We start from the raw sequence: 24,392 nt of genomic DNA on the forward strand, positions 1-24,392 counted from the left end.
ACACCTGGTTTGTCAGTCTCCAGAGCAGAGAAAGGAGGAGGAAACCTCACAGGTTTGTTGCCTTCTGAAAGGTCTGTGTGAATAAAAAGGGACAATCTGTGAGCGAGGGCAAAGCTTTGTAGACAGAAGCAAAGGCCTCTATTATCCATTTATGTCCCAATTAATGTGGTTGTGTAAAAAAGCCTGGTGAGATGTTAATTAAGCACAGAGGCCTTTAGAGTGAGATGATGTTTCAGGATGCAGACCTTTCACAGGGTGTCCATTATCCCACAGCATTTGGGATGTTTTTTATTAGAAATCTCAGTTAAACAAAGCAGTTTGAGGCAGGGCTGGTTGCAACAATGTCATGGCACATCTCTCTTGTGGTTTACAGTTAATGTCCTAATTGCTCCCAGTCAGAGCAGAGAAACTCAGAAGCTTTCAGTTGTGGTTAGAAAAAATATTGGATTATATAAAAGACAAATTAGGCTCATATTTTTTCCTAATTTGTAAGGTTTTTTCTAAGTTTCTCTGATTGCTATGAAGAGAAAAAAAAAAAAAAAAAAAACAAAAAAAACCACTAATCCTCTTGCTGTCTTACTTGTGTTTTTGAAGAGTGCCCAGGTGGGATTATAGGGACCAGCTGGGCAGGGCTGGGGGAGGCAGTTTGCAGGGTGCAGAGAGAATTGAATTCAGGTGTGAGCAGGGAGCCAGGTGTTTGTGATTTGGAAATAATAAATTCCCAGGGAGGGGTGGGGACTGTGTGGATTTTGTTGTGTTGTAGGAGTTCTGGGAGAAGGATTCACCTGATTAGGTAGGGGAAGCTCGTTGTGAAATATCTGAAAGTTTTTTTAAATTCTGGGTTTAGTTTGATGTTTTGTGCCTTTGCTGCTGTGGAAAAGTTAATTAGTCTGACTTCCATGCTGCTGAAACCTGACTCTTTCAACTCAAAGGCTGGTTCAGTTTTTTGTGGTGCCCGCTCTAAGGGAGATGTTTGGCTCAGAGCCCTGAGGACTGATGATCCTGTGTAGCCCTCCCTACCTTTGGTGCAGGCTTGTGGGCATGTACCTGGTGGTATCTGCCCTTCTATACTTTGAATTTTATCAAAAGGAATGAGTGCTGGAAGGAAATTAAGTATAATTTAACTTGCTCCAGGTCAGCTTGGTTAATTAAAGAGAAAATCTAGCCTGCAGCAGAGTCCAGTGGGGTCTGAAGCACAGGGAACAAGGTAAGAAATATATTTAAAAATAACATCTCTTGATCATCATAAGGTTCCTGTTCTTAAGTGAAATCTTTTTGTCTACCTCCCCAAACAAATCCTGGCACTTTTTGGGGGATTTGGAGGGTTTGAAGCTGCTGGGACTGATGATGCTTCCCTGACTGTTTTGGTGGGGTTTGGGTTTTTTCCTGTGGGCTGCTCTTAGGGCAGAGGCTGCCCCTTGGACAAAGGGAGTGATATTCTGCACAGGGTGGGCTGAGGAGAGTGGCTGCTGGGGAATGTGCTGAGGTGAGGCTCAAAAAGGGCTTTTCCAGATGTGGGGACTGGGTAGGGGTGGCAGCAACACAGAAACTTCTCAACCTGGATTTTTTCATGGAAGGGGGTTGGAACTGGCTGATCTTCAAGGTCCCATCCAAACTATTCTGTGATTGTCTGATAAAAGCAAACATGCAAATCCTTGTGTAGGGGTGAAAAAGTGGTAGGAAAGAGGCCTCTTTCAAAATCCCCTCTTAGTTCTGCTGTCTTTGTTTCCTCTCTTTTTCATTTGTGTCTATGTAGAGCTTGCTCAAAGAAAAAGTGTTGTTTTTCTTTTAAACTTCAATCCTCTCAGGGGATCTAGGTGCATCTACCTGAAAACTGAGCCTCACCACAAATCCTACCATGTCTGTTTTGTTGGGAAGGTGATTCTGAGCCTTGTTAGTCATAAAGAAATTACAAAAATATCGAAGTTATCCTTTGAACTCATGTTTTGACTTGAGGGATTTCTTCTTCCTTCTAAGCCTGCTTGCAGTTTTTTTCTTAATTTCTGATGATCTTTCTAGTAATGAGACTGCAAGTTACTCAAAAGGGTTTATAAAGGTTGACAGTGAATTATCATTGGTCCATTGGGTGTTTAAATTGCAAATATTATACTCCAAATCAAGCTTTAGAAGCAAGCTCTTCTTGAAAGATTTATGGCTACAGTCACAGAGGGTGTGATAAATTTAACATGGAATACAAAGCTGTATCAGTCATGAGTTTCCTTACTGGATTCCTCCTTGCTTTTGTTGTGATGGCTGCTCCTGTTCTTGAGTCCTCAGTAAATGTGTGAGTGCATGACCCTGGCAGGAAAAACCTTTGGGATGTTTTGGAAATCATCACCTGATATAGGAAGAGAGAAAAATTATGTTTGTATGTCTGGGGCTCTGCTGGTGGCAGCAGCTCTCCTCTGTGCCCACCCAAAGGGGGAGAAGGAGAAAAGGATGAAGTCAGCAGTGAGCTCCAACCTTGAGAGATCAGTGAGGTTGGAAAAGACATCCAGGATCATGAAGTCCAACTTCTTAATGGTGCTCTTCACATGTGCTCCCAGTTACACTTATGGCAGCAAAACCAGAGCTAAAACTAAACCCATTTCCAACTAATGCAAGCTCTGTTATCAGCTGTGTGGGGGGCAATTTATTCTTACTACAAACTGCTGTGCTTTTGGGGCATTTTCTGCAGGAGCTGGTTGAATTTGCTAAATGTTCCTCACCTGGAATTCATTGCTCATTGTAATTTTCTCAATTCTGTGGTGTCAGGGGCTGATTTGCTGCAGCTGAAACTTGTTACACACCCCATCCAAATCCTGAACCACCTAAAATCCAACCTACCCTGAGTAAGTTGCTCAGCAGAGATACATTTCTTATGTTCCATTATTCATACAGACCAAAAGTAATCAAAGTTACCTTTCTATCCCTTTGGTTTTGTGCATTTTGAGCTGTCATTTACAGCACATCTCTGGTGCTCTGCTCCTCTCTGAAATAATTAGGAGATTATTTTGGTCAATATGACTGAATGATGATTTAGTGCTTTTCAATGGTGAGCTGCGTTAGTGACTCTTTAAGGATTAGAGGCTTAATGAAATGCACACATCAGGGTGGTGATTTAATCTTTTTCTCATAAAAATCTTCACAACAAGATAATAAACCATAAGAATAAAAATCATTTTGACAAACCTGTCTAGCTTTCAGGCTGTGAAAAGTCTGAGTTAATTACCTGAGGGCCCCTTCTGTTATACTGAGGATTATTGAAAGGGCATCTTCCAGGAAAGGTGTAAAGTTCCCAGGTAGGCAATTGCAGTTCAAGGCTGGGAATGGAGGGCAAGAAATCTCCTTTCCTTCCCTACCAAGGCATGGATCCTCAAATGTATCCCTGTTTGTGTTTGCTAACAAGTGATGTAAAATTTTCCGGTGTTTAATTTTAAAAGAAATCCTCAAATGTTGTACTGGAAGGAACCTCTTTATAAATCAAGTAGATTTTCAAAATTTAACAGGACAGCTGCTCATTAGCAACTTGTCTGGGCTGGCAGTTCTTGTTTTTTTAGACAGTCTTGTCTCATTTGTTGGTCAAAGTTTCTCTCTCTGGGTTCTCAAGCTGAGCTTCTCCAAGGCTGGTAGAGCAGTGGAAGGTTTGAGGTTGGCAGCTGCCCAAAGGCCTGTGTGAAAGGTTTGGTGTCTCAGTCCAGTTTGCAGCAGACAGAGGTTTTTTGTTCTGGGCATGTGTTTTTATCTTTGTGCCTTCACTGGGAGCCCTTTTTTCTTCTCTCTCTTGAGTGGGGGACACAGCTAAATGATGGAGAACATCCCCCTTGGAAGGAAACTACTCCTGAATGGTGCTGGAGAAGTGTGGCATTCACATTCTCTGAAAAAATCCTTTTGCCCAGGATTTTTCTCCTGGGAAGCTGAGAAACCTCAGAGAAAAGGAAAACAATTCTTATCTCATTTGCTTCTCCTGTGTTGTGGTCATGTGGAATGTGTTTGGGGATTGTTCACCCACAGGTGATTGTTTCATTGGGTTCTGCTGTGAGTTGTTTTCTCTCTTTGGCCAATCAGGGCCAAGCTGTGTCAGGACTCTGGAGAGAGTCACCAGTTTTCATTATTATCTTTTTAGCCTTCTGTAAGTATCCTTTCTGTATTCTTTAGTATAGTTTAGTATAGTGTTCTTTAATATAGTATCATAAAGTAATAAATTAGCCTTCTAAGAACATGGAGTCAGATTCATCATTCCTACCTTCGTCGGGGCATTCCCTGTGAATACAACAGAGAAGGAATTTCCAACACACAAAAAAAGAAATAAGTAAAGAGTTAGTAATTTATAACTTGAAAGAAGTTTCTGAACTCAGTCAGGACCTCCTGTGCTCATCTTGCAAGCTGTGCTGTCCCACTCCTGGTTTTTCTCCTTCTCCCTCATCCCCCCGTTTATTTGGTGTAGAGGGAGTTGGGTGCTGTTAGAGTTGGTCTAACATTTCCATAAAAAAATGGTAGCAGATCCCCAGAATGTCCTTCAGAAATGGCTGGAGACATTGCAGCCATGGGGTCTTACCTGGGTTTGGAAGCATAGAATAAAAAGGTATTCCAGTAGAAAGGTAAATGCTGCATTGTGAATAGCAAACTGGAATTTAAATGTAACAAGTTTTCAATTTCTTAGAAATAGACTTGAAAAAAAAGAGGAAGAGGAAAATAGTTGAGGTTTTTTCCTCATTAAATAGTGTTCTGTGCTTTTCATGTTGTCTCCTCCTTCCTTTGAGACTTTTTTGAGAGCCAAGGAATTGCTTTGTAAATGATTACAAAGCGGAAAGTGCCCCTTAAATGGGAAGATTTTTGCCAGAAGTAACACAGCCCAATGGTTTAGGGTGAGCACAGTAAGCTTCTATAATTCCATCTGTTTTGTCTATCTCTTGTTCTCCCCTTCCCCAGCTCTAAAACTTTGGGGTGGCTCAGGGAGCAGCATCTCCTTTGTTGGATTTAAATAACTGCTCAGGGAGGAACAGAACCTGCATAGGGGAAATCTCATTTATCAGTGGCACTGCTTCTAAACTTGGACTTCTAAGACAGATGTGAAGAGGATGAACAAGACTCCAGGGAGGTTGAAATGTATTTTCTTAGGGATAATGGCAAGTCTTCCTAGAGAACTCTCTCTTGTTTCTGTAGACTGCATGCCCTTGAGCTGCTATCCTGACACCTCTCTCCATATTTCTGTCTTCCTGGTAATCAAAGCTGAAATGATTCTCAGAATTACTACATTTAAATGAACTGCTTGCTGGTACTGTGATTCAAGGGTGATTTTAAAAAAACAAAACAAACTAGTAATTTTGAGCTTGAAGTCTATTCTGGGCTGGAGTGTAATACAGAATAATCTGCTGGCTATCCAAGTAAATTCTTGTTCATTATTTGAACATTTACTTGGCTTTGATACTGTGGCTAAAACGAAGATAATCAGATTTTGAAATCTGATTTAGAAAAGGCAAAATATTTTTTGGTATCATTTGAAAGCAGACAGAACATGAATAAACCCCTTTTATCAGGGATCTGTACCAAAGCAAAAAACCTTAGAAGCTGTTTTTCAACTCTGCTGCCATAAAAAGCAAATGCCACTGCTTGTTTAATGTTTTCTTACTAATGAACCCAAATGTTGTGACCTGGGTCTGTGAATGTGCTTGATTTGTAATCAACTTCATCTGACAAGCTGTACTGCTGCCTTTTTTGTTGTTTATTTTTGAGGGGATGTGATGCTTGAAATGGTTCTTTTCATCTTTGAGATGTTCCCAGCAACTGTGTGTGCTCTGCTAACGAGGCACACTGCCCCTGCCTTTGTGTGTGCTCTCTGCCAGTGCTGCCAGCTTGATGGATGGAACAGAGCAGCTACCTCCAAGCAGTGCTCTGAGCCCAAATCCATGGCTTGGGTGGCAGTGGAAGGGCTGCATGGATGAGATCTGATGAATAGGCAGGGTGAGAAGGATGCTGAAGTGATGCCATATGGTCTGGGAAGGGTAGGGAGGAGAGGAAAGGGAATTATGATATTTTTTACATTTGTGGTTTGATCAATAGTGCAATGAAGCTGCTGGTAATGAGGAAAACCCAGCCATGGGAAAATCCTGATCTTAGTGTGGGTTGGTTACCAGGAGTGGGTAATCACCTGCTGCTTTAGTCTCAGGTTGCTGGAGAAGGAAATAATGACAAACAGAAATGAACTTTTCCTCAGTATGTCTGGCAATAAAAGCTGTTCCCTCTTCAGAAGTGCAGCAACCCCAGACATCAGGAGATGAAAGTGCAGACCTGTGAAGGATCTTGAGAGCAGTGCCTGACTGGCAGGCTGCACTGGGGGATGTTTCAAGTTTGGTTTCAGGTGAGCAGGCAAGGGGAGACTGAGGCTCTGCGTGCAGAAGAGTTTATTTAAAGAGTAGCAGCACAAATCTCATTACGGGGTGAGCTGCAGGATAGACCCATCCGTGGCATTAATAATGAAAATTCAGAGGTGATTGCTGGCAGAAAACAACTTTGTGCCACAAGAACTGCTGAAATTCATAGCAGAAGCAAAAAAAAAAAATCTTGAGAAAAGCTTATTAATAGACAGAGAGAATTTAATAAGCTAAAAGTGCCCCTTAAAAGGTGCTTGAGTTCCTAAGGGGAGTTTACAGTGTTATAAGATTTTGTTGATCATTTCCCACCAACCTGTGAAGCTGCAAGTGGCCCAGTGCTATAAATACCTCCAAACTGGACACTTGTAAAAGCCAAAACTTTGCATTTTCAAATTAATGTAAATAAGCTGGAAGTGAAAAGAAAACAAAGCGGTTTGCCTTGGAAGAAGGTGGACTCCTGTGAAGGGGGAGTTATAAATTGTTGATACAGGGACTTGCCTTGTTGAAATGAGGTAATGCACTCTCCAGGGCTGCAGAGCAGAGCTAAACACCCTGGTGAGTGCAGGGCTGTGTGTGCCAGCAGAGGATAAGCCACAGCTGGTCCCTGTGGAGAGGATTTAGCAATGACAAAAGAAGCAAATTGCTGAGTCTGATGGTCCTGGGCCAAAGACAGTCTGGTTACAAGAAACTAAAACTACTTTGGGGGAAAGCTTTACAAACAGGTTGCAGCCAAATGCCAGGGCTTTAGGAACCCTTGACTTCCAGCCAGGCATTTATGAAGGAAACTTGCTGTATTTAGCTACCACTTAATGGCTAAGATACACAGGGGGGGGTTCAAGGTAAATCCTAGAAAGGAGGGCTGTTCCATATCGGCAGAGAATGCTGAGAGTTAGGGATGTCTCAAACCGAGTGTCTTAGCAGACACTTGAGAGTCTTAGCAGAAGAGTTTGCTGAATGAATGATTGATGGATCATTTGCTGATGGATGATTGATAGATGTGACTTGGCATGTAGGGATGTGTAGGAATGTGCCCCTGTTGATGGAGGGATTAAATTATTTTGTCTGCTTAAAAAGGTAAAAAGCCCAGAAGTTTCTCTCATCAATTTGGTGCAAAGACACCTCATAGGACCTTGGGACTTCACCTCACACCTGGGGCTGTCCGACTTGACAGAGGCCAAGAGGTCCCACCTTGATAATTCATTGGAAAAATAAGAGAACAAAGGAAATAATGGCTTTTGTGGGGTGTTGTAGCAGGAGCAAGAACCTCTTGCCCCTGGTTTGTTTTTCTCTGTAAAAGCTTTGTTATTTTGCCTTTTATTAAACCTTCTTCTGTTTCCAGCACTACCTCAAAAGCAATCCTGCTAACTTTGTGCCATTTGGGGTAGCTGGGCTATCTCAGGTGTGATAGGTTCTCTGACAGCTCATAAGACCTGGATCGAGGAGAAACCTATCAGGGATGGTAAAACTATGAATGAATTCTTTATTTGAGGTGGTTCCTCTGCTCTGTGCAGACATGACTTGCTGTTTGTGCTGTGCATTAGTGTGAGTGGGGCTGGGGAAGGATCTGCTGGTCAGGTGAACAGCAGGACAGAGATAATCAAGGTTAAATGCTGTGAATAAGGTGACTTATCCTGGGGGAAGCTTGGACTTTTCTGAGATGAGCAAAATTTGTTGAAAGACACATTTTTGTAGTGAGGATTGGCAGGCTTTCCATACTGAAGGAAATAAACCTGAACACTTGTCAGTGTTTGGAAAGGTGTTTCAAAGTGTGTTTGTGCTGCCTGTCTTCCTCCTGGAGACAGCTGTGAGATGTTTGAGATGGGGAAGGATGTGTTTGGTAAGAAAATGATGGGTAGTGGATGTGTTGCCCTGAGTGCCAGTGTCCTGCAGGTTTGTCAGGCACAGCTGTGCTGTCATTGCAGATTTCTGCTCCATTTTCAACAGGTTCAGCACCCATGGGTGGTGCCTCATGTTGAGCAAAGAGGATTTGCCCAAAATCTGAATTTTTTAAGGTCCCTGGAACTGTTGGGGCAGTTATTTGTTGGCATCAAAATGATGCCAATCAAGATCTCGGGTGAAGCAGCCTCCTTTTTCTCCCAGAAAATAAAATATATTGGCAAACAGTCAACTTTCTGCATATCCATCAAGGTCAGCCCCCACAGAGGAACAGGGTGTCTCCTGGCTCTCGCAATAAACACTTTTTTCTTTTGTTTTAATTTATATGCCAGTAATACTCATCTGGAAAGCTTTTTATTCTTCTATCAGAAATTGTGCAGATAACAAAGAACAGCTTCAACAACTTCATTTCTTAAAAAGCCTAAAATGCATGAAAAAACAAAGCTTTTTTTAATTAAAAGAAAACTAACACGAAAATGAAAATGAAAGAATCAAATGGCCTGTGAAATTAAATAAATGAGAGGAAGTTTGAGAGGAGGAGGTGCCTGACCGAAGAACACAACCAACCTAGCACATCTCAATATTTTTAATGTGGTACGGAGTTCCCACAAATAACTTGGAGGAGGTGGCATTGAGGTTTTTTTGTCACCCCATCCCTTGAAAGAGGGTTGTACTGAGAATTTTGTTATATTTGGGAAGGGCACTAACCCTCCACACATGGCTTTGCCCTTGCTGTGTGCTCCAGCACTTTGTCTGATATGGAGAAGGATTTTTCCTGTGCATTCCCTTCCTTCAGCACAATGACTGAAAAAGTTTTGTGCATTGATTGATTTCTCTGCTCTGAGGTATTGATTTGGTTTGTGGAAAATGGTCAAATAAAATCAAGTAGTGTTTGGTACAGACTGAAAACCATCTTTTCCAGGCTCTTAGTGATTAGATCACACTGGGCTTTTTTCTTTGCACATCCTGCTCAGGCTGGCACTAAAAGCCCTTGTGACAGTTTGGTTGCAAGACCTCAGTAAATAGCAGTTGCGTTTCTGAAGGTCTTTAAAACAAACAGAAATCTTCCTGTTCAACAAATAAGGTGATCTAACCCTTTGTTCATCCCACCCCTTACAGGTGAGACTGACATTTTTCAGGCAAATTTAACTCAGTGTCCCAGATATTAATGGCTGTGAATTTATTTTGCTTTCCTTCTACCAAAAAACTCCTCAGACCAACAACAAAAAACCCTCCCCCTCAAAAAAAAAAAAAAAATCTCAAAAAAAGACACAACTTGTCCCCAACCAACCCCTTGTACTTTTATTTTAGCTGTGAAGTTGGTTACTGTCATCACTGGAAATCAGAATTTTAATAAGAATTGCTGACCAGACAGACAAATGGTATTAATGCCTTTCAGTTTATTAAATTGAATTTGGCAACTTGAAAAAATTCCTCAAAACCTGAAGAAGTCAAACTGAAACCCTGTTTAGCCTGAAAGAGCGGAAATTTAGATTTGATATACAGAAGGCAAATTCCTCCCTGTGAGGGTGGGCAGGCCCTGGCTCAGGGTGCCCAGAGCAGCTGGGGCTGCCCCTGGATCCCTGGCAGTGCCCAAGGCCAGGCTGGACAGGGCTTGGAGCAGCCTGGGACAGTGGAAGGTGTCCCTGCCATGGCAGGGGTGGCACTGGCTGGGCTTTAAGTTTGCTTCCACCCAAACCATCCCATGGTTCTGTGATTCTGTCTCTGGACACCTCTGAGGGCTACAAGCATTTTAAACACAGGTGTGGCAAAATTTTCTTGCCCAGGAACATGGACATAAAACCCTCCTGACAGAGCTACACCAAGAGCCTTTTGGGAGCCAACTTCTGGGGTGTGTAAGCCCCAGGAGAAGCTGGGCAGTGGCACCCAGGGAGGGAGGGAGGGCTGGCAGCTCCAGGTGATGCACGGGGAGGCACCTGGGGCTTGTCTGCAAGAGCACCAGGCGAGAGCTGAAGCAGCACTTGGCTCCTGAAGGGCACTGCAGGACAAGGGTGAAATGGAGAATAATATTTTCACCTGGTGGTCAAAGCACTGAGAGGAGCAAGAGCTCACACTGGAGGACTCTTGCCTCTGAGGGGTGGGGGGAAGGTTTCAATAACTTTGTTGATGGCAGCTGTGCCCTCTGTGCTGGGGGCCACTTCCTCAGAGCAGAGCACCCAGAGTGCACTGAGCAGCCCTTGGACCCTGCCCTTCCCCACCCCAAGGCTTTGGAGTGCCTGTGATCCCCTCAGTGCTGCTCCACAGGAGCCTTGGACAGCGAGGGCTCTTAACCTTGTGGCACCTGATGGTTGCAGGTGATGTTCCTGCCACTCCAATCCCATTTATTTTATGCCTGCCCATTTGGAGCAAGGAGTTGCAGTCATTATGTCAGACATGAATGGTTCTTCTGCTGCACTGTCAGGTGAATGACTCCAGCTCTGTTGCTTCAGTGTGCTGCTGTTGAAAGGGAACATCTTCAGGGGATTAAAGATTTATTATAGGAACTGTTGATTTGGCTCTCACTATAATGTTAAATGTTCTCATTCTCTGTTCTGTGAAATAATTTGCTTCCTTTTGTTGTCTGCTAAAAGTATTTCAACAACTTGGCAGAAGAATAAACAGACACAACTTCAAAATAACTCAAAGTAGCAAGAATTTTTTTTAAATTAAAAGAGCAGAAAACAAGTATGGGAGAAGCTTATTACTTAACACTTTGCTGCAATGATGAATTGCCTGGTTCTGATGTTTTTATTGCTGTTCATGTGACATCAGCTTGTTTCCTGAAGTCATCAGGTGAAAGAAAAATGAGGGTTCCTTGTGCCTCATATTGTAATCTCTGCCTCACTCGGTATAAACAACTTTGGTCAATGTATTAGCATAGAAAAAATGAATTAGATTTAAAGCAAGGCTGTGTTTAATTTGGAAGTTTTAGTCCTGAATGCTTCTCTGTGGAGCAGAGCCGTTTCTCAGTTTTAAGCATGAATGTCAGTGTTCAGCACGTGCAGCTGCCTCAGCTCTGTCAGAAAACAATTGTTTTATTCAGCACTGCTGTAGGAATGCTTGAGTTTCTCTGGGTAAAAGGTGGAGGGATGCAGATGCAATCCAAATAGAGAATTCATGCTAAATGTGGTTGTTTAGCTTTGTCCTAACAACAGGAAAATTGCTAATGCCAGTGTCCTTGGTGCTTCAATCACTCTTCAGATCCAAGGAGCTCGTGCAAAGAGAAACAGGAGTTATTACATCAGACAGAAATATACATCAGAAAAATATCAGTGCTGGGGAGAAACCCCTGGTGAGCTGTTGGGCTGGATGGCCTGGAAAAAGAGTTGTGTGTTCACCTCTTATGCCCCATCAAGGCAAAAAGGAGCACAGGAATAACAATGTTCAGCTGGTTATTCCCATCTCCAAACATTTCCTTGTAAAAATGCTGCCTCTGAAGAGCCATAAATGCTGAGATTTTTCCTGGGTAGTTGGTTCTGCTCTGGCTCCCTGTGGCTGCACTTTGATCTGCTCCTGGATCAGGTGTGGTGTATTAGGAGGCAGCTTCCCAGCCCTGATTTTTCAGGTTACCATTCTGTGGTTTGTTTTATTGGGTTTTTTAAGTCTGCAGGAGCAGGACTTTAATATTGTCACAGCAGTTTTTGGGTGAGCTAAACCATATTTGCAGAGCATGCTTAGGATTTTTTTCAACTTAGTTATTTTAAAAAATTATTTATTAGCACAGCTTCCCTAAGGCAGAATGCAAGGTAGGTGAGTTACTTCATATGTGGATTAAGGTACCTTGGGAGCTACAGGTTTGGCAGGAGCTCCTCACTACATTTTGGCATCTGCTGGCACTTTGCCCTTCTGGTGTGTGAGCTGGAGGATCTGTGTTGGTAGTGCATGAGAAATGCGTGTGGCAAATGCAGCCATGTGCTTTGGAGTGCCTTCTGACTTTATCTGATAACCCATTTCCTCCTGCATCCTTTCCTTCACCCGAGGCTGTGGAATTAAATGGATTGATGGGTGTCAACAGACTGGGCTGTAGGTCTGTCCATACCTGTGCTGAAAAAATGGGACAGGTAGAAAACATCAGAAAATCTAGGTGGGAGAGCACTAAATAAGCCATGTGAGTGCTTCTGGTAGGGCTGTTGAGATAGATAAAGCTGTACTTCGTGCAAGTAGCTCTTGGTGCATTTTCTCATTGTAGGGCTCTTCTAAGTATTGCTAAAGTGCTGTTTCCCTGCTATAAATTTCTGGAGTGAAAACCAGAGAAGCAGGCAGAGCCACCTCTCCAAGAGACCCTGTAATTACATTTTTGACGACTCAAGGCTGGTGTTTGTCTTTTTGTTTGATGCTGGCAGGAGCTGTGTAGCAAAAAGCCTTTTGAAGTTAATACCTAATTAAGATGGATGGGGAAGGTCACAGCCCCTGGTAGTGCTGCTGGTTCAGGCTCTTGGCTGCCTCAGGAAGGCATCAGCAGGGAGATTTACTGGGAGCCATTCTGTGCATCCAGGTTGGGAAGTGTTATTTAAAAATCAATGGGTAAACAGGAGTTCTGCACACACACAGAGAGGGGCTTTTGTCAGGTGGGGGAACCAAGGTGCTTAACTCACTTTCATGTCAGAACATCCTTGATTAAACACAATGGGAGAGGGGTTTGATTTGCATGGGGGAACTGGAAGTGTTGGGGCTCCAGTCCCTGGGGTGGGATGTAGATGCACTCAGGGTTTGGTTGTCAGGCTGGAAATGGAGTTTTGGCTGCTGTGTGATCTGTAGCACAGCTGCAGCACTGCTGGTCCTCATGGCAGTACCACACTGCATCTAAGTACAGGATGTGAGCACCAAAATAAGAATCTGGGACATATTCTTAAGTGTGTTCCCAATCCTGAGCTGATGCTGATGTTTCAATGTAGCAGCATACAGTGAAAAACCGAGTAAAACCCAAAAAGAAAATCAGACCCCATTGCACAGGGAAAGGGAAACATGGCAAAGTTTGGATGATACTAAACTAGCTCACACTTTTCAGAGCCCAGCTCTGTTCATTGTGCTCTGTAGATTTGGGACTCTGAGAGAGATACTGAGATTATTTGATCTGTCTTACAATAACAACAAGTGAACAAGACAGCCAGACCATTTCCTAAAGGGGTGACATGTTTTGTGTGACTAAAGCAGACACGGACTAATGAGTGCCTGAGTTAAGGGAATTCCCACTGCTGCTAGATTGGATGTAGAAAAGCAAATTAAAACGTAGCCTGTTTAAGTCTGCTGTGTGCACCTCTGAGTTTTGGAGAGCAAAAGTCTAGCCAGCCTTCTTTCTGACTGGAGTCCCAGCTTGGTTATGTTTGCAGCCTTACTGCTCTTTATTTGCTGCCTCTGCTCAGGCAGCTGAAGGCTTTTCAAGCCTCAGATGAGGTGTTGTTGCTAAATTACATAAATCTGGCCTGGTGGTGGAAAGCTAGAAGGAGGTGGTGCTGTTAGGTAAGCCATAATTTAGTGTATTCACACAGGCTCCAGTAAATGTTTTGCCCCACTTGAAAATTCAGGATGTCTGGTGAGAAAAGACTGTTGGATAATAACAATACAGAAACTAGCTTCATCCTGGATAATTTCTGCCAGCTGGAAATGAGGCCTTGTTGATGCTTGCTGAAGAATAAAAGCACTTTTCAGCAGAGCTCTGCTAACCCAGATTCAAACCCCCTTTGCACAGGGTGGCTTGGTCATGCCAGAGGGATGGGAGACATATCTGGGTCTGGTGGTGGGTGGGGTGGCACGTTAGATCAGAGAGAAACCCCCCAAACTTCTCCAGAGAGCTCCATTTGTTCCAGCTACAGCCTTATTTCTTCGTGTCAGTTTGTTATTGCTGCCTCCCACACGTTCCTTAGCACGTTGGCCTTGCCATGGTCTCTCCTGCTGCTTCACAGAGCTGGAAAAATATCTCCTCGTGCCTGCAGTCAGAGTATGAGGTTGAACAGGGGGGATTTGGAGGTGTCTTTATGGAAGATGGCTGGTTTAACCGTGTGAAGGTGTGTGGGGATTATAATTGGGCTTTATACCAGCTCAGGTAGCTCAGAAGGGGTGTTTTCTGCAGATAATTTCAATTAAATTTACTTTATCTCATTGTCCAAGGAAATGGTTACCACAGCAAAAAGCCAAGATTTGTTTACTGTATATATTTCTCATTAAAAGCTAATGAAGAAGCCCTTCAGTAGCTCTGAAAAAAAAAAAAGGGGGGAAAAGGTGATAATAATAATGGTTCAATATTGTTTTAAGTATGCTATTACTAATTTTGGAGGAATTTCAGCTACGATTAAATTAGTCCCTTTATTTTACTTAGTCCAGCAGCACCATGGATTAATTATGGGAAGAAAAGTTGCAATTTGGCTGTGCTAGAAGAGATTATTAAATATCTAGATCAGTAGACCACCAGAGCAGAGATAAGTGGAGAGTAAAAATCAGAGTGTTTCAATATTCATTAGGGATGCACCTTTTCTTTAGTTTTCTGAGGCTCTTTAGGAATGAGAGCTCAGCCTCAAATGACACAGGGAGAAGATCCCGGGTCTAATGGCATTAATGGTTTGGTGTGTTTAAAAGTCTGTGCAACAGGCCTGTGGCACTTTGGAAACATTTTAAAGGAACTATTTACAGTAGATCTGAGGATTTCCTCCTGTTTGAAGTCCTGGAAAACAGTGCTGAGGGTTCCTGTGCACGCCTGGTTTTTGCTGAGCAGACCACCTTGCTTGGCATCAGTGCTGCAGATGAGTGGGAGGGGATGCCTGGGGGGACCTGGGGAGAATATTGCACATATTGCCCTGTGTGCTCACTGGGGATGCTGCCAGGAGCCTGGGGAGGAGGAGGAGGACCTTTGGGATCAGCACCCAGGGAATACTTTGGTTTTCTGATAGCTGCTTCGGGGCATGGATCGTTGTTGCCTCCATCTGCTGCACTGAATGCTCAGCTCTTGCCCTATATTTTTTCCTCCCTTTACCCATGAGTGCTGCTGATTCATTTGGAGAGCAGGGAGCCACACATACGTCAGCACTTGGGAAAGGCAGTGGGAGTGTTTGCTGAGATTGCTTTGGACATTTAACCTTCCAGGTGAAGCTGTTGGCAGCTTGCAGAAGAGTGAGAGCACCTCCTCTGGCCCATCATCCTTCTCCTCCTTTTCCACTTCCATGCTCACACACTACCCCTCTGTCTATTCACCCAGGTCCTGAGATAATTGCTCTGCCCCTGCTGTGTTAATTCATATTGGAAATTAATCTCAAATGAGTGATGGTTATTGGAAGTGGATATTAAATATTTGGTGCTGGGCTCTGGAGTGCTGCAGAGGAGTGATGTCTGCCAGGGTGTTGTGAACTTTGCAGGGTGTATCTGAGTGAATGCTGAGGTGGGGAGAATTGTTTGTTGATTCTGAGATGAGTCAGGATGTGATAGGGTCAGGCCACCGGAGAAATGTCTGGGGGTGACTGAGAACATGTAGGAATAAAGTAGGCTGTGAAGAAGAAACAGAACAAGGAGGTTCTTTAGGGCTAAGGAACAGAAGAATTTAAGGGGGAAGACAGAATGGGAGTTGAAAAGTGTGTGAGGAAGAAGAGTGGAGGAAAGTGTTTTGGAGCAAAAATAACATTTGTTAAATTGCTTAAGAATTAAAATTAGGTGGAGTGACTGAAGAAGCTGCTATAAAACTAAGCAGTCATGAAATTGAGGAAGTAGTTGCCTCAAATATCACACAAAGACAGCCATGGAGGGCTTGAGGACTTGGGAAGATGTTATTTGGCAAGAATTTTCCTTAAATTTAATCATGTGTGTAATATTTCCCACAGGAGTGATGAAATCTTTATGTTCCCGGGCTGAGGAGTCCCTTGAGGACTTTGGCATGGTAGTCCCTGGTGAGGGATGAGGCAGAGCTCTGCCTCAGAGCTCCCCAGAGCCCTGGTGTGTGTCAGAGCTTCCTGGGGAGCTGGGCTTGGGGGCAGGAGGAGCTGTGGGGCTGAGACTGTTTGTGTCTCCTCCTGCTGCCATGGACTTTGGGGTGGCTGGAGGAGAGTTCCTGAAGTTTTCAGCCTGCTGTAAAAGAAGTTGTTCTTTTTCAGCTAGTCCAGTGTAGTTGTCCAATGGGTCATGTTGAGCAATGGAACACCTTGTGCTTGGGGTCACCATTCTTGATACTCACCCTGCCTTTAGAGCCCTTCCCTGTTTTAAGCTGTTATTATTAATCAGGTTATTCCTGGGATATTTGTCACCTCTGTGTAGTCTTTTGCTTTGCAGTCTATAGTTTAAGCAGAAATGTTGTTTCTGCATTTGGTCAGAGGCTACCACATTGTCACAATCCTCTGCCTAACACCCCTACAACCAGGCATAAATGAGATGTGAATTGCTGATATTTATGAGTGTGCTACACTACAAAGTACTTTATAGCCTTTCTGTCATATGTTTCAAATGATTCCACTTCAACCAAACAAATTGTCCCAGCTTAATTTCCAAGAAATCATTGTCAAAATTGCTGAACCAGTTTAATTCTAAAGCACATATTTATACTGAGCTGCACAAAGCACACCGCCAAGTGAGATTACAAATGGTAGAGAGGAGAGTTTAATCAGAAATGAGATTAAATTTGAAAATGTAGAGTGTTAGTGATTGCTGCTGAGGCTCAGACAGGGTGTAAAGCCATAGATTTTTCTTAGCAGGGCTCAGAATAGCGCACTTGAGGAAGCTGAGGAGCACATATGCCCTGGTGCTGACAGCGGGAGAATGGAGCTGGCCTCAGAGCAGGGGCTGGGAGCAGGGTGCTGCAATGTTGTGTTGTGAAATGAGGTGGAAGTGGGAGGAAGGAAACAAGTGGGCATGGGGGACAGGAAATAAATCAGTTGGTGTGAGCTGGTGTGACAGGAGCTGTGGCCCCAGCACCTCTGAGGGGCTGGGAACACAAACCCTGAGAGGAACCACTGAGGGAGCTGGGGGTGCTCACCTGGAGAAAAGGAGACCCAGGGCTGCCCTCATCACTCTGCACAGCTCCTGAAAGGGGCCTGTGCTCAGCTGGGGCTGGGCTCTGTCTGCAGCAGCACTGACACACCCAGAGCACACAGCCTCCAGCTGTGCCAAGGGAAATTCAGGTTGGATATTAGGAAAAAGTTTTTAGTGAAAGAGTGATCAAGTTGTGGCATGGCTGCCCGGGGAGGTGGTGCAGTCCCCATCCCTGGGTGTGTTTAACAAAGCCTGGATGTGGCACTGGGTGCCAGGGTTTAGTTGAGGGGTTGGGTCTGGGTTGGACTCGATGATCTTGAAGGTCTCTCTCCAACCCAGTGATTCTGTTCTCCTCTGGCTGGTGAGGGCAGCTGGTTTGTTTTGAGTTTTTGGGCAATCTCAGTGTATTCATGTGGAGGTTTTTGCCAGCTGAAGTTAGAGAGGAGGTTTCTAAGGTGGCATTTCCCTATGGATGCAGTGTCTCCCCTGTGCTCTGGCAGTGAATACCATAGTGCTTTATTGATACCAGGGGTGAGTTTTAAATGCTGCCCACCACAGCCTGCTCCAAGACCGGCCTTTTTGTGCCATTCATTGTTGCATTACATTTGGATGGAATTTCCCTGATCTGAACTATAAAACACTTGCATAAATGTTTGTATGCAGAGCTGCTGTCCTGCACATCCAAGCCCTGGTTCTCTGTACAAAGGAGCACTGGCTGGTGTGTGGAGGAACAGGAGGAGACACAGTGTTGTCTAATCTGTTTTTCAGGAAAATGTGCACTTGGTACAACTTCCCTCTTTTTGTATTGCAGGATGAACATTTCATGCAGATCATTTCAGCTGTAGGAGGAATTCTGAACCTCAAAATGGGATGTTTTGCCTTGGGGAAAGTTTTTTTCTTAAATTTATATAAATGCTTTGGTGTTTTGGTTTTTTTTTTCAACTCATCCCTTGAGCACTCCTAAATAGGAAAGAATGGTACAAACCTGCTGTTGTTGCCACATTCACCCTACAGAAATCTGAGCAAAATCCCCTAATTGAAAACTGAGCAGATCCCTGCCCCCCAACACTTGGAGATTATGTGCTGTTTTATAATCACTACAGGGAGAAGCAAGGTATAGCAGCAGCTTCTTTCATTACAGATGAGCCAGGATGTGCTCAGTAATCTCCCAGGCCTGTATTAAATCTGGGCCACCTCTCCAAATTGCAGATTGATGAGAAGTGCAGCCCAGGAGCAGCGTTCATGTTTTGATGTGTAACACAGATTACAGCAGCTGCTGCTGCTAAGATGCTTGTGTTCCCTGCACTCTGAAGTGCACATCTTCAGGCCACCAAGGGGGTCCTGATTGTCCTTATTTATTTTTTATAAGGCACTAATGAGACAATTTAAGCCTTGCACTTCTGTGACCAGTTATTTCTCAGCTCTGTCCATACTGCCTTCTATTTTTTTCTTGTAGCTCTTTAGTTTTGTGTTTCCTTCTAAAATTTATTCAATGGATAATTCTTTCTTGCTGATCCATATTTTAGTGTACAACAGAGTTTAAATTGGAGGTGGTGATTGGGTTTAAAAGCTGATGACCCTTTTTTAAGAGATCGGAGTAGCACCAAGGACTGCTGTTGGTGGTGCATACTTGCTTTGAGGGGAGAGTGGAGAAGGATCTATTCTTTGGTGGACAATGTCTTCATGGAAAACTGACCCCAAAGTGCCAAATGGGACCAGGACAGAAGTGACATAGATCATAGAAGAGACCTTGATGACTTATCCCTAATACATTAGGGATGAGAAATGCTGTGCCTCTATGTAAGGAGTGATGGTGAATAATCCACCTAAGGAACAACCTACCTTAAGTTTTGGCACTCAAAACTGTGCTGCTTTTGAATTATGTCTGAAGTTGACTGAATATACATTGCATAAATGTATTTGTCCTGGGAATAGGGTGGAACATCCCAGGAACTGGGAGAAAAGCTCTAGCTCCTCTTCATGCTTGTTTGGTACCTTGAAGGATGTGGTGCTGCTGGGTCTGTGGCTGCAGGTGGGATTGCAGGTTGCTGTGGCTGTGTTTAAAGAACTAGAAAGCTGTGGAGGCTGGAAGCCTGGTTCTCAGCAGGTCTGGCTGCTTGTGCTGCAGAGGTGCCCATAATGGTGTGCTTAACTGGTTGAGAAAAGGTCAGGAAAGTGTTATAATTCAAGAATCTCAATGTTTTGCATGGACGTAGGACCAGTTTTCTGAAATGTCTCCCTTTTACAAGTATTGTGTAAGCTGATAGTCAAAATTTTTTAAAAAATCACAAAGCAAAAGCCCCACAAAACTTCCTGACATGCTAACTAACACCTAACTAACTCATTTCATATTCTGATTTCATGTAATTTAGTTCTGTCAATCGGCCACAAATTATATTGTGCAACTGCTATTAAGAGCAAGCGTTGTGTTTTGGTCTTTAAAATGCTGGACAAGCACTTTAAAAACCTTTACTGAATTTCAAATATGGCCATGGTAAAATTGGACTGAGGATTATATTGTCACTTCTCCCTAATATAGAATTATTAAAGCATATAAAGAGAGGAGCAGAGCTGGAGGCCAATACATCATGTGATAGACTTTGTGTCAGGCCACTGAGGGAATGCTGCTCACGGAGGACAGGGCAGAAGTTTCCCTCCCAGGGAAACAAATTGGACAAAGTGGCAGAAAACTGGGCAGGCATTAAAGAGTGGCCTCCAATTAGGGCAGAGGTTTGGTGGCTCCCAGCAAAGGGAGCTGGCAGGCACAGCACAGCACCAGCCCCGGGAAAGGGAGGACTGCGCTGATGAAATAAAAACTTTGTGCTGTGGAGAAATCCATAAGCATCCCAGAGGGACCCATTAGGGCAGCAAACACTGGCTGTGTCCTGCACTGGGAGGCTGTGGGGAGTGGGGGATGGATAACACACGGGGTATTAAGGTGCTTTACAGCATGTCCTGAAGTGTAATGATTGCTGCAGTGCCAAAATGCCACGCATAAAAAAGGCTCTGATGTACTGAATGCATTTTCTGTGTAGCTCTTAAGAGGTGGCTTTGTCTGTGTATAACTAGAAAATGAAAATGTCAAGAAACATTTCAAGTGCCTTTGCTTCTTAGGGAAATTATTAGCTTTGCACTGACTGAAAGGGGAGTTCTTCACCTGCCTGAGCCTGGATCCTCTCCTTGAGTTCATGTGGTGCCTTCCAGGAGCTGTAGAGCAGGGAGGTACGCATGAATCTGTAACCTGAGCTGGGGCTTTTACACCAGGAGCGAGCCTGAGTCACGACTGTGTAGTGCCAGCACAGATTGAAGGGTCTGAAAGAGCTGGGCTGCACGTGGGTGAGCAGAGCCATCAAAGCACAGCTTTTTGTTGTGCTGCAAGCATCTTAGGAAGGACACTTATTCAATTATTTTCTTTCCCTCCACTCTCCCCTGGAGCAGGGATACAAAAGGAAACAAAGACTGAAGAGTGAGACTATAATTTTGTGGTATTACAAGGACACTTGCTTTGTTCAGTTCTTTGCTTTTTTTTCTCCTCAATATTGTTTCACACTACTTTTATTTCAAGTTGGTGCTTTAGCTCCTTGCAGATTGCACCCCTGAAAGGGTGACCAGGGTGAATTGTGTGTAGTATGAGTTAAATAAGGCAATCATCAAGCAGCAAACTCTGCAAAGAGATGAAAAACTTTACTTGTGCATATTAGGTTTATGAAAAGTCTACACAAATAAAATATCACTTGGATCTGAAGAGCTTTATCAAATATTGGAGAAATTATCCTTATTCCATGCACAGGAACTGGTGACAGAGACAACAGCAGCCTGACAGCTGCCTGGGGAGGCCGTGTGTGGCCAATCCAAGATGGTCCTGTAGTCAGGAAACCAAATGTGTGGGGACTGACTTGAAGCCCCCAGAGGAAGCTGTTACAATTTTTACCCTGTAAAGCAGTGTGACACTGGGTTATTCTGCCTTTAAAGGGAATGGTGCCAAGCAGATCCTGCTGAGTGCTGAACTCATAGCCCCACCAAGGGTGCTATTTAAAAAATGAGTCCATCTGACCAAGCAGCAAACATGAGGGCAGCCAACTTGGTGGGAGTTACCACCTGCATCCTATGGAGAGATGTGGGTTTGTGGTGGAAGATTCTTGTCAGCCAGCCAGGAGTGGATTATTCTGGAGGAGCAAGAGACAGACCCTGGGCTTTGTCAGCTGCAGGGCTGTTTTTCTCTGGTTGGCAGCCAGCAGCTTGCTGTGCTACTATCCTGTTCCTCAGACGAGTTAAACTGCAGCGATGATGGAGAAAGAAGTGGCAGCAGCACTGGAAGAAGATGCCCCTCAGATTCACATTTGCTTGGTGAGCCAGAAGATCCTGCAGAGTCTTCTGGGGATGGCAGTGGCAGTGCTTAGCTCTGCTGTGACACGAGATGCATTCCCTCCCTTCTGAGATGACTGAAGTGGGAGCTGGGCTGTGTGCCAGACCTGTAGCCTGTGGCATTGGGCTGGAGAGATAAGAATTCACAGAAATGTAGAGCACCATAAAGTGTACGAGAAAAATTGAAATGACAAAGTTGTTACAGGAGAACTTCCATAACTGGAAGCGTTTCAAACTGTTCCATCCTCCCTGATAACTGCAGGCAGCTTTCATGCTGCCTTCTTATCTTCTCCTGCCACGTATGCAAGTACCAGAAATGTTTGTTGGAAAAACTTCCCTTGGTTGGGTTTTCTGTTCTGTGAGAAATCCTTACAGCCAAACTGAGTGTGCACATGGGTGTTTTCTCCCAGAGGTTTGAGCACTGATGTCTGCTGTCTCCATATCTCAAACACTGGCTGTAAATGGAGCAAGGTTTGGTGTTTACAGGCACCCACAGTCCAGGCAAGCCATGGCCAGTGTGCATCTACAAAGCCACGCAGTTGGTCTAAAAACAAAGATCTTGCTTGTTTGCAAATGCCTGATGCAGAGTTTTGCATATGCAAAGTGTTTTTGAAGGCATTCTTTCCTGCTGAAGAACAGCTTGGGTGCTGAAATACAGCTACTACTTCATTGGCAGAGTTTTCTGATGTATGAGGAAAACTTAAGATGAGCTGGGAAAACATCATTTGCCTCCTGTGATCCTCCCCCCATGCTCGCTTTGCATGGAATTATTCTGTCTTGCAGTGAGCTGAGCATTTTGGGGAAGGAAGTGGCACAGAGAGGCCTTTAATCCTTCAGTGGGGCCCTTGTGACTTCAGCAGCGATGAGGATTTAGGGTTTCACTGGTACCCAGCATGAGGGATGGTGCTGCTTGGCTGTGTTACTGTGGAACTCATGGTGCTCACGAGCCAGACTTGTAGATTTGTACTCTTTAAAAGCCATCAGTTGCTCCCCTTTGCCAGTGGATAAATTATTTGACTTCTTAGGCCATTAAAAATGATCTTAGCATCATTTGTCACAATTTCAAAAGAGCAGTGCTAATCAACAGGCCATTCCTTCAAAATTAACCTGTCTAAACAGCAGGAGGGATGAGCAAGGTGTGATCTTGGCCCCATCACCATATATAATAATTCTTATTTCTTCCTCCCATTCCTAGAAAGCAGGATTATTGTTCACAACCAGAATTTGGGGATGCTTTGCTGGAACAAAATAAAATTTCTGACAATCCTTTTACTGGGGTTTGTCTTGTTCTTGATGCTGTGGGTAGGATTAGAGGAGCTCAGGAGTAAATGTGCCTGTGTGTGTCTGCTCTCCATCCCTCCTCGTGCTCCTCTGCTAGCAGAAGACAAGGGAAAGGATAAAGTATAAATTCGCCAAATCAGGCTGATCTGATGAGTGTCATCAGGCTGACAGAGCTCTTCAGGACAATTCCATAGGTGGAATGGATTCAGTAAATTTTCCAAGCCCTGTAGTTCAGAATGCATTCCACACTCTGGTGCTGGCATTGTGGCACTGCCAGCTGGGGGAAGCCTGAGCAGCTCTGAAATTCTCATTCCATGGTGGTGGCATTTACATTCCCAGGTGTAAGTGGTGCTCTCTGTTAGAATCACAATACAATTTTTTGTTTTTATGCCATAATTGGAATAAATCTAACCCTAATAAAGATTTCTGTGTTACACATTGCCTGTTTTCTATAATGTATGCATGCACACTGGAGTGTGTTTTTCCTTTGCACTGCAGGATGCTACAGGACTCTGCCTTATTTAAGTCTCCAGCAGTAGAAAAATCACACCGGGTTCATTAAGAGAGGCCATAAATATTTTTTTGGAGTGGGGGTGCAAAGGGGATGAGGAGGAATGGGAGAGTGAAACAACATTGACATTTATGAGTGAATGGCTGGTAATAAATGAATGTTTTAGCAAGAGCCAGAGTGATACTTTTCTTACTGACATTCAGTGATGCTTTGAAGACAGCAGGAAGCTTTGCTTTGAATCCCAAGCATATCAAAATTAGATATTTTTTTTTTGCCTCCAAATATATCTTATCCTTGGGCAGTTTTTATTAAAGATGCTAATTGCCCAGACCCTGACTAATGCAGGCTGCACTGTGCTGCTGGATTATTCTCCTCTGTGCCTTCTGAAATAAGGCAAGGCAAAAATTAAAGCAGGAGATGTAAGTACCCTTTTAGTGCTTTAATACTGCAAATGCCATTGCAAGTGGAATTTAGCCTGAAGCCAGGGCACCGATGGGCAGCTTGCACAGAGCTCTATTCCCTATTAGCACATGTGTGGTGGACACAATATCCTTCATCAAGGAGCTGCTACAAGTTTTTGTTCTGTCTCTAATGTATGTGGAGTTGCACACTGAATTTTACAGATGTGTATGTGTGAACTGGGTCACAGTATCCTGGCATCACTGATAGATCAGCTTTATTAACCACATAATTAATGCAGAATATGGGGTGGAGTAGCTGTCCTGCAGCTGATGGCTGTGTGTTTGTACCCTTCACATTTCTGGGGGTGATGCCTCCACCCCTGTCCCACAGCCAGCAGCTGCTTGGCCCTGTTAGACTTGCATCTGGGATAAAAGGGACTAGAAAGTCTCAGTGACAGCCTGCTGCACACTTCCTCCTTTGTTGCTTTAAGGCAGCCTTCAGTTTTTCTTTTAATTTGCTTGCATAAATCTAATGTCTTAAAATATCAACACTTCCTAATGACTTTTTTCCTCAAACCGAGCCTTATTTCCCTCTAACCATTTAAAAAACCCCTCATACTTGTCAGATTTATCTCTTTC

At 43.9% G+C, this 24,392-nt stretch overlaps 1 long non-coding RNA gene across 1 annotated transcript; it reads left to right on the plus strand.

Moving 5' to 3' along the window:
- Positions 1 to 725: 725 nt before the first annotated feature.
- Positions 726 to 22,832, plus strand: LOC135282248 (uncharacterized). Its single transcript, XR_010348527.1, has 3 exons — positions 726 to 793; positions 1,135 to 1,207; positions 21,168 to 22,832. It is a non-coding gene; the product is annotated as an uncharacterized LOC135282248 (long non-coding RNA).
- Positions 22,833 to 24,392: the final 1,560 nt, after the last annotated feature.

The sequence above is a fragment of the Passer domesticus genome, chromosome 16 (genome assembly GCF_036417665.1).
Source record: "Passer domesticus isolate bPasDom1 chromosome 16, bPasDom1.hap1, whole genome shotgun sequence".
Lineage (NCBI taxonomy): Eukaryota > Metazoa > Chordata > Aves > Passeriformes > Passeridae > Passer > Passer domesticus.